Here is an 11098-nt window from a genome sequence, read left to right on the forward strand (position 1 = left end):
GAACTATATAGCCAAGAGTGCTTTATCCAGCAAGAATATTGTTTGGTAATATAGAAAAAAATAAGACATTTTCAGATGAGAGGAAACTAAGATAATTTGTTGCCTGAAGAATGACCAAGAAAATTCTCTAAACAGAAAGAAATAATAACAGAAGGACTCTTGGGACATCAGGAAGAAAGAAAAAGTGAAAATAGTAAAGATATTGGTGGATAGATTTTTCTTCTCCTCTTGAGCTTTCCAATTATGACAATAGAATAAAAATTATAAACAGTGCTGATATGGTCTCAAATGTATATAGAGGAAATATTTAGGACAATTACATTATAAAAGAAGGAGTGTAAAGTAAAAGAAATTGAGGTAAGATTTTGTGAGACAAAGTAACAAACATAAGAAGCCACAATTGCCCATTTCTGCTTGCCAGCATAATTTCACAAAGCCCCTGACTCTATGACAAGTGCAGCTCTCCAGAGAGAAGCTTTGAAAACAAGACGGGCACATTGGGGTCCAGCCATCCCCAGTGCACATATCAGAGGTAGTCGGGCCTTTCCTGCTGGTGCCCAGCCTCAATCAGGAGGACATCTGCTTAAGATGGCTGAGTAGGAACAACTCTGGGGAGCAGTCTCCAGCAAGAGAGACCCAGAAGGTGAGCGATCTCCACATTCCCAAGCGAGGTACCAGGTTCATTTCAATGGGACCGGTTGGACAGTGGGAATAGCCCCAAAAGGGTGAATCAAAGCAGGGTGGAAGTAATCCCTAAGAGGGCTAACTGAAGCAGGGAGAGGCACTACCCCACCCAGGAAGTGCAACTGGCCCAAAGGATTGGGGACCATACCCCCTTGGCACTCCAGTCCAGATATTGTGCTTCCCCCATGCCCTCTGCAACCCACATTACAGGAGAATGCCACTGGGCTGAAAAGTGCTAGCTATCAACACAGATCTGAGTGGCAGCTCCAGCACACCTGGCACCACCAGTTGTTGGCACAGACCTGGGTGGAAGTTTTAGCTAACGCTGAGAATGCTTGTGGGATGGAACTACCCATCCCCCAGAAAGAGGGAAAGTTGAAAGCAGGGAAACAGGTGATATGGCTTGGCAGGTCCCACCCCCACAAAGTCCAGCAAACTGAAGCCTTCTCTCTAGAGTTTTGCAGCCAGCATACAGTTTGAACTTAACCCGGGATGATCAAGCTTGGTGGGAGGAAGGACACCTGTCATTGGGAAGGTGAGCCTAACCTCACCTGTGTAAGCAAAACCCAGAGGAAGCCTACCTAGCAGCCGGGTTGAGCCCAAGGCAGCCCAACAGCACCTCTGCAGGCAGACAAGCAACAGACTACCTCATCAAGTGGCTTCCTGAAAACTGCATAACCAAAAAACCACTTCAAACAGGAGAAATAACTTCAACTTCAGCAGAAAGGACATCCACTCAGAGATCCCACCCAAAATCACCAACTTCAAAGATCAAAGGTAGATAAATTCACAAAGATGAGAAGAAACCAGCTCAAAAAGGACAAAATTATCAAAGACTAGAACACCTCTCCACCAAGGGACCACAGCTCCTCACCAGCAAGGGAGCAAAACAGGATGGAGAATAAGTTTGACAAATTGACAGTAGCAGGCTTCAGAAGGTGGGTTATAACAAACTTCTCTGAGCTAAAGGAACATGTTCTAACCCAATGCAAAGAAACTAAAAACTTTGAAAAAAGTTAGATGAAACACTAACTAGAATAGCCAGCTTAGAGAAGAACATAAACGACTTGATAGACCTGAAAAACACCTCATAAGAACTTCATGAGGCATACCCAAGTTTCAACAGCCAAATCGATCAAGCAGAAGAAAGGATATCAGAGATTGAAGATCAACTCAATGAAATAAAATGAGAAGGCAAGATTAGAGAAAAAAGAGTGAAAAGAAATGAGCAAATCCTCCAAAAAATATGGGATTATGTGAAAAGACCACATCTACATTTGATCAGTGTACCTGAAAATGATGGGGAGAATGAAACCAAATTGAAAAACATTCTTCAGGAAATTATCCAGGAGAACTTCCCCAACCTAGCAAGGCAGGCCAACATTCAAATATAGGAAATACAGAGAACACCACAAAGATATTTCTTGAGATGAGCAACCCCAAGGAATATAATTGTCAGATTCACCAGGGTTGAAATGAAGGAAAAAATGCTAAGTGCAACCAGTGAGAAAGGTTAGGTTACCCACAAAGAGAAGCCCATCAGACTCACAGCTGATCTCTCAGCAGAAACCCTACAAACCAGAAGAGTGTGGGGGCCAATATTCAACATCCTAAAAGAAAAGAACTTTCAACTCAGAATTTCATATCTAGCCAAACTAAACTTCATAAGTGAAGGAGAAATAAAATCCTTTACAGACAAGTAACTGCTGAGAGATTTTGTCACCCCTAGACCTGACCCACAAAAGCTCCTGAAGGAAGCACTAAACGTGGAAAGGAACAACCAGTACCAGCCACTGCAAAAATGGACCAAATGGTAAAGACCAACTACACAATGAAGAAACCGTGTCAACTAATGGTCAAAACAACCAACCAATAACAAAATGGCAGGATCAAATTCAAACATAACAATATTAATGTTAAATGTAAATGGAATGAATGCCCCAATCAAAAGACACAGACTGGCAAACTGGATAAAAAGTCAAGACCCATTGGTGTGCTGTACTCAGGAAACCCATCTCATGTGCAAAGACACATATAGACTCAAACTAATGGGATAGAAGTCTCAAAAAACGGATAGAAGAAGATTTGCCAAGCAAATGGAAAGCAAAAAAAAGCAGGGGTTGTAATCTTAGTATCTGATAAAATGAACTTTAAACCAACAAAGAGCAAAAGAGACAAAGAAGGGCATTAATAATGGTAAAAGGATCAATGCAGCAAGAAGAGCTAACAATCCTAAATGTATATGCATCCAATACAGGAGCACCCAGATACACAAAGCAAGTTCTTAATGAACAACAAAGAAACTTCCACTTCCACACAGTAATAGTGGGAGGCTTTAACACTCCATTGCCAATACTAGACAGATCAATGAGACAGAAAATCAACGAGAATATCCAGGACTTGAATGCAGATCTGGACCAAGTGGACCTAACAGTTATCTACAGAACTCTCCTCCCCAAATCCACAGAATATACATTCTTCTCAGCACCACATCATACTTACTCTAAAATTGACCACATAATTGGAAGTAAATCACTCCTTAGCAAATGCAGAATTCTTAATTGCGGCACTGTTTACAATAGCAAGGACCTGGAACCAACCCAAGTGCCCATGAATGATAGACTGGACAGGGAAAATGTGGCACATATGCACCATGGAATACTATGCAGCGATAAAAAATGATGAGTTTGTGTCCTTTGTAGGGACATGGATGAATCTGGAAACTATCATTCTCAGCAAACTGACACAAGAGCAGAAAACCAAACACTGCATGTTCTCATTCATAGGTGGGTGTTGAACAATAAGAACATGTGGGCATAGGGAGGGGGACATCACACACTGGGGTAGGTTGGGGGGTGCAAGGGGAGGGACAGCGGGGGGTGGGGAGGCTGGGGAGGGAAAACACTGGGAGAAATGCCTGACATAGGTGACGGACAGATGGAGACTGCAAACCACCATGGTGTGTGTGTACCTATGTAACAACCCTACAGGATGTGCACTTGTACCCCAGAGCTTAAAATACAATAAATAAATAAATAAATAAACTTAAAAAAACAAACAAACAAGATGGGATAGAGTACATGGCCCCTCATGTCTCTTGCCCGAGGGACTACATTCCTTAAAAGATAAATGACTGTAATAGTCCGTTCTCATGCTGCTGTAATGAAATACCCAAGACTGGGTAATTTATAAAAGAAAAGAGGTTTAACTGACTCACAGTTCCCTGTGGCTAGGAAGGCCTCAGGAAGCTTACAATCATGGCAGAAGGCAAAGGGGAAGACAGGCACCTTCTTCACAGGGCAGCAGGAAGAAGTGCCAAGCAAAGTGGGGGAAGTCCCTTATAAAACCATCAGATCTCATGAGCTCTCACTCACTATCACAATAACAGCATGGGGGTAGCTGCCCCCATGTTTCAATTACCTCTCCCTGGGTCCCTCCCACAACAGATGGGAACAACAATTCAAGATGAGATTTGGTCCAGTGGCGCAATCGGTTAGCGCGCGGTACTTATACGGCAGTACAAGATGAGATTTGGGTGGGGACACAGCCAAACCATATCAATGACCCTAGTGCTTGCCTTTTCCTACATATAAGATACAACTGACGGTTAGTGATTATGCTTCTATAATCTATAACCAGATGTACTTAGTAATCTATAACCAAATGTACTCTTGCCCCCAAATGCTGATTTGATTTTATGTGTACCGAACCCCCCAACCCACTACCTGTATGTACACGCTGAGCTAAAACACTTTCAGACAAGCCTAACAAAACCTCTCTGTATAACTCCTCTAAGGCTGTAGTCCTCATTCTACAGTCCTCAGTATTCTGAATAAAACTAACTTTAAAAGCCTGATTTTTTTCTTTAATCAACAGCTAGCTTCTCTACTTCACTCAAACTGATAAAATGTCAACAGCAATAAGTTGTGATAAGTAATATATAATGTAATATTTGGAGCAACCACTGAAACTGCTGCACACAGAGATAACACTCAAAAACATTATAGAAAAATCAAAATATAATGCTTAAAAAATGTTCAGATAACTCACAAGAAGACAGGATAAAGAAAACAAAGAGTTGAAAAAAGAATACACAGAAAACAAAACATAAAATGGCAGACTTAAGACTACCATGTCAACAATTACATTAAATGTGAATAGTCTAAATAGACCAATTAAAAGACATGGATTGGTGGAGTGGATTTTTTTAAATGACCTAACTATATGCTGCCTACAAGGAACTCACTTCAAATACAATAATAAAGGTTAACTTGAAGAAAACAGGAGGCCAGGCATGGTGGCTCACAACTGTAATTGTAGTGGTTTGGGAGACCAAAGTGGGGAGATCTCTGGAAGTCAGGAGTTCGAGATCAGCCTGAGTAACATAGTGAGATCATGTCTCTACAAAAAGAAAAAAAAAAAAAAATGCCAGGTAAGGTAGCACACACCAAGTCTTCGGTACAGGGGAGGTTGAGATCTCAAGTCTAGGATTCTGAGGCTTCAGGGAGCCACGATTGCACCACTGCACTCCAGCCTAAGCAACAGAATGAGACCCCTCTCCTTAAAAAAGAAAGAAAAAAGAAAACAGGAGTGGCTATACCAATATCAGATAAATTAGACTTCAGAGTGAAGAAGTGATCAGAAGCAGAGAGGGAAATTACATAATGATAAAAGGATCAATTTACTAAGAACAGAAAGCAATCCTAAATGTGTATGCACCAAACAACAGAACTGCAAAAACTGATAAAACTAAAAGAAATAGACAGATCCACAATTATAGTTATATACTTCAACACTCCTCTCTCAGCAATTGATAGAATAACTAGAGAGAAAGTGAGTACAAATATAGAACTCCAAATCAGCAAAAGGGTCTACTGTGACATTTATAGAATGCTCCACTCAACAAGAAAAGAGTGCACATTTTTTTTCAGGCCAGGTGTGATGTCACACGCCTGTAATCCCAACACTTTGGGAGGTTGAGGTGGGCAGATTGCCTGAGGTCAGGAGTTTGAGACCAGGCAGATCAACACGGTGAAACCCCATCTCTACTAAAATGCAAAAAATTAGCCAGGCATGGTGGCACACACCTGTAGTCCCAGCTACTTGGGAGGCTGAGACAGGAGAATCGCTTGAACTCAGGAGGTGGAGGTTGCAGAGAGCTGACAATGTGCCACTGCACTCCAGCCTGGGCACAGAGTGAGACTCCATCTCAAAACAAAACAACAAAAACAATTTTTTTAAGTGTTCACAGAACATCTATGAAGATAAGCCATATCATGAGCCATAAAACAAATATGAAAGAATTGCAGTCATACAGAATGTGTTCTCTGACCACAACAAAATCAAACTAAAAATCAACAACAGAAACATAACAAGAGAGCCTTCAAACACTGAAAACGCATTTCTAAATAATTCATGGGTCAAAGACAAAATCTTAAGGGAAACCTTAACAAAAAAATTTTTTTAACTTGGTTTCAACATACTGTACCAAGGGAAATTTAAAAATACATTGAACTGACAGGGTGCAGTGGCTCATGCCTGTAATCCCAGCACTTTGGGAGGCCAAGGGGGTGAATCACTTGAGCCCAGGAGTTTGAGACCAGCCTGGGCAAATGACAAAACCCCATCTCTACAAAAAATACAAAAATTAGCCAGGCTGAGGTGGGAAGATCCCTTGAGCCTGGGAGGTGGAGGTAGCAATGAGTTGAGATTGTACCACTGCACTCCATCCAGCTTGTGCTGCTGCCTTCTTTTTTTTTTCCTTCAGAGCTGCCCTGCCCAGCAAGGAGGCAGCCTAGTCACTGTCTGCCTGTAGAGGCTTTGCTGAGCTGCTGTGGGCTCCGCCCAGCTGCCAAGTTAACTTTCCTGCAGTCCTGTTTATATGGGTGTATTTAGAACTGCCTCGGCAATGGTGGCCCGCCTCTGTTATGGCAGACTCTCTCTGTAGTGGCGGGTTGCCTCGGCAATGGCAGGCTGCCTCAGCAATGGCGGGTTGCCTCAGCATTGGCTGACTACCTCCGTAGTGGTGGAGCGCCTCGGTAATGGCGGACACCCCTCCGCCACAGAGCTGGACCGTCCAGGGTTCAGCTGCGCTTGCTGCGAAACCCTCAATCCAGAGAGTTTCTGATTGCTGTTCTTTTGTGGGGGTGGGACCAGCTGAGCCTGATCGCCTGGCTCCCTGCCTCAGAGCCTTTTTTTTTTTGGTGTTCCAGTCGCCTGTTGAAGAGGCGCCGGGATCTGTGTGTTTTCCTGTGCAGTGACTCACTGCGCTGGCTTAAACAGTGGCACTGAGATTCGTGGCACTTTTTTTGCCCTGGAATCTACTGTCCTGGTTCCCTGTTCAGTCCCCTTTTTAAGCAGATGAATGGGTGACTTCCTGGGGCTCCAATTGCCAGCCAAAAGGGCACCCAGACCAGTGTATTTTGTATGGAGAACCGCTGTGCCGGGGCACTGACAAAGCAGCCATGCGGGGCAAAGCAACTGTGCTGGGGGACATAGTGGCGCTGGCCAAAACAGCCACGCTGGCGACCTGTGGGGCTCCTCCGCCTGGGAATTTCCTAGTCTGTGGGCAATAAAAATGTGGCGTCCACTCACCCTCTGCGCTTTCACTGGGAGCTGCAATCCTGAGCTGTTCCTAAATGGCCATCTTGAATCGATCGCTCAAGAGGAAAATTTTTAACTAAGCCTAATTGGCTTTCCATATTTTCTTTTCTTTCTTTCTTTTTTTTTTGAGACAGGCTCTTACTCTGTTCCCCAGGTTGGAGTGGTGGCATGATCTCGGCTCACTGCAACCTCCGCCTCCCGGGCTCAAGCATTTCTCCTACCTCAGCCTCCTGAGTAGCTGGGACTACAGGCATGCACTACTGTGCCCAGCTAATTTTTGTATTTTTTTATAGAGGCGGGGTTTCGCCATGTGCCCAGGCGCCTCTCAAACTCCTGAGCTCAGGTGATCCACCCATCTCAGCCTCTTCCACATTTTCCAATTAGTATATATTTGCTATTTATTTATTCTTCATCTTCACCACTGACATGCTATATAGCATATCCTAGTAGATGTAATTCGGGTTAAGAGAGTGTTCTGGAAAGAAGTGAAGAGACTGGTTATTTGTTCTGTCCTACCATGGGCATCAAACTATTAAGAGTGACAGTGAGATGGTTTCCACACAATGCAGAAATCTGTCTGTGATACCTGGGTTAATTCGTTAACTCGTACATTAAAAAGCTAATTTGAAGTTTAGCTTGGGAATAATTGAACGCATACTCTGAACTTAGAATTATATGTAGTTTATTATAGTGTTGACATAAACATAAAACTATGCTACAAAACCTAAAGGAAATACTAATTGCAATTTACAGCCAGGCACCTGTAATTTTAGCACTTTGGGAGGCAAAGGTGGGAGGTTGGCTGGAGGCCATGAGTTCAAGACCAGCCTGGGCAACATAGTGAGACTCTACAAAGAAAATAGCCAGACATGATGGTGCATACCTGTGGTCCCATCTATGTGGAATGCTGAGATGGGAAGGTCACTTGAGCCCAGGAGTTCGAGGTTACAATGAGCTATAATCACACCCCTGTACTCAAGCCTGGGTGATAAAGTGAGACCTTGTCTCTAATAATAATAATAATAATAATACTTGCAATTTCCTCTGACTAAGAACTACCAAGAATCCATGGCTCTAATTAAGAAAACAGTCTTTGATCTTAGACTCACCTGTATTCCTCATCTCTCACAAGAGTCTGGTTCTACAGATGTCATAGGTTTGTTGCTCGTGGGTCTGCAGGATGTTATTTCCTTATATAAATACCCTTATTATTGGGGTTTGTGAAAAATTCTCTTTTCTTATCCACTGATTCAGTGTCCGGTTAAGTGCTGAGGCTTTCTTGCAGATTTACTTCCATACAATATGCACTGCAAAGTGCCAGCTTCCTGCTGTATGCTGTGTCCTGGCAATGGGGGTCCTTTCTGCCTCATTGGGATACACTGCAGTTCTGTCCATCTCACTCTGATTCTTGTGTGATTTCTGAGGAGAACTAAGACTTAAAATCCTTTGGGAGGGGCCAGGTGTGGTGGCTCATGCCTGTAATCCCAGCACTTTGGAAGGCCGAGGCAGCCATATCACAAGGTGGGTGGATCAGGAGTTCTTGACCAGCCTCACCAACATGATGAAATGCCATCTCTACTAAAAACACAAAAATTAGCCAGGCATGGCGGCGGGTGACTATAATCCCAGCTACTCGGGAGGCTGAGACAGGAGGTGGAGGTTGCAGTGAGCCGAGATTGCACTACTACACCAGCCTGGGTGACAGAGCGACATTTTGTCTAAAAAAAAAAAAAAAAAAAATCCTTTGGCAGGAAGCATCCTATCTTTTTTGAGACAGAATTTCACTGTTGTTGCCCAATCTGGAGTGCAGTGGTGCAATCTCAGTTCATTGCAACCTCCACCTCCCAGGTTCAAGTGATTCTCCTGTCTCAGCCTCCTGAGTAGCTAGGATAACAGGCACCTGCCACCACACCCAGCTAATTTTTGTATTTTTACTGGAGATGGGTTTTCACAATGTTTGCCAGGCTAGTCTCGAACTCCTGACCTCAAGTGATCCACCCGCCTCAGCCTCCCAAAGTGCTGGCATTACAGGCATGAGCCACTGCGCCTGGCCATAAGCATCCCATCTTGATGGTCATCCAAGCTGAATATGAATCCTTCCAACCAGGCAGGAACATGGACAGTGTTGCCACTCCCCGGAAGCAGCTAGTGGTTTGCTTATGCAATCTTTTCGAGGTCCCCAACCCTCCCCTGCCCGTATTGCTGATACATGAGTGCTTGCTAACAAAGAAGCGACACTCAATGTCAAAAATTGAAGAACTTACAGGATAAAATGTTAACATTGAATTAAATGCTGACTTCTGAGCTCCTTCAACCCCTTTTGCTTTGTCCTATCCCCATATGTTTTTTTCTCTCTGGGTCTGACTCCCACATTAGACTGTAGAAACCTTCAGGAAAGCAATTTGTGTCTAGTTCTTTTCTGTCTCTGACACCCAATAAATATTTTTATGAATGATTGAATGATACAGTTTTACTCATTACATTAATGATGGATGAAAATTCTGAAGTCTGTAATTATACAGAACTATTGGGAAAACTTTCTGATCCAGTATTTGAGAACCAGATTGTAGCTGTCTGCTCAACTAAATGAAACCAAATTAGATTGCTGTAATTCATTTAAAACTATTTATTGAGTTGTTCTTCTGAGCTAGGTGCTGTCATTGTTATCCTGGGAGCCGAATTAGTTGGATCTAGGGATATAGGGCCCCCAGAACACCCTGGCTCCTGGGAACATGCAGTCTTGGTGATGGCTGCTTTGACATCCCTGTTCCTCAACATGCAGATGAGATGGTTGAGAACAGGTGTGAGAATGGCATGGCATATACAGGGAAGGAAGGAGGTATTTAAAAAAGAAGAAGAAAAGAAGAAGAAGAAGGAGGAGGAGGAGGAGGAGGAAGAGGAGGAGGAGGAGGAGGAGGAGAAGAGGAGAATGGCTATACCATATTGCCCATGATGTGGAAGTCGAGGGGCAAGTCAGCCCTGTAGGCCACGTAGGCTGTGGCAATAGTTGAGTAGCAGGGGCCCATCACCAGGAGGTGGGAGCCACAGGTCAGGTCAGGATGTGAGCATAGGAGAAAAGTACCAGGAGAAGCAGGAGGAAGGACACCATCATGGCGATGCAGAAGCCCATGAAGGTCTGGGAGGTGATGTCAGAGCAGGAGGCCTGGACCACAGCCAAGTGGTCACAGAAGCAGTTGTAGATGTGGACAATGCTGTCAAGCACCATCTGGGAGGTCTGTCCACTGCTGGAATGGGCAGGAAGAGCGCAGTGAGCCAGGCACTGGCTGCCAAGACAGCACTGGTCTGTGGGGTCATGAGGACAGGGTAGTGCAGTGGGAGGCAGATAGCCACATAGCGGTCATAGGCCATGAGCACCAAGATGAAGGCTTCCAAGCAGGAGAAGCTGTGGAACACGTACATCTATAGGAAGCAGTCAGGGAAGCTGAGGAAGCGGTCCCCAAGCAAGAATAGGGACAGCATCTTGGGGGATGGTGACTGTAGTGGAGAGGATGTCCAGGGCTGAGAGGTTTATCAGGAAAAAGTACATAGGCTCTTGGAGGCTGGGTTTTGCCATCACAATCACCAGGATCAGGGCATTACTCACCAGGATGAGCAGGTAGATTAAGAAGAAAATCAAGGTGAGGCACAGTGGCTCATGCTTGTAACCCCTGCGCTTTGGGAGGCCAAGGCAGGTAGATCATTTGAGGCCAGGAGTTCAAAACCAGCCTGGCCAACATGGCAAACCCCCGTCTCTACTGAAAATACAAGAATTAGCAGGTATGGAGGTCAGGAATTCGAGACCAGCCTGGCC

General features: G+C 44.2%; 1 pseudogene; it reads right to left on the reverse strand.

Moving 5' to 3' along the window:
• Window positions 1–9909: 9909 nt before the first annotated feature.
• LOC108307419 overlaps window positions 9910–11098 on the reverse strand; it is a 5068-nt pseudogene continuing 3879 nt past the window's right edge.

The sequence above is a fragment of the Cebus imitator genome, unplaced genomic scaffold, assembly GCF_001604975.1.
Source record: "Cebus imitator isolate Cc_AM_T3 unplaced genomic scaffold, Cebus_imitator-1.0 Scaffold79, whole genome shotgun sequence".
In the NCBI taxonomy this organism is placed as follows: domain Eukaryota; kingdom Metazoa; phylum Chordata; class Mammalia; order Primates; family Cebidae; genus Cebus; species Cebus imitator.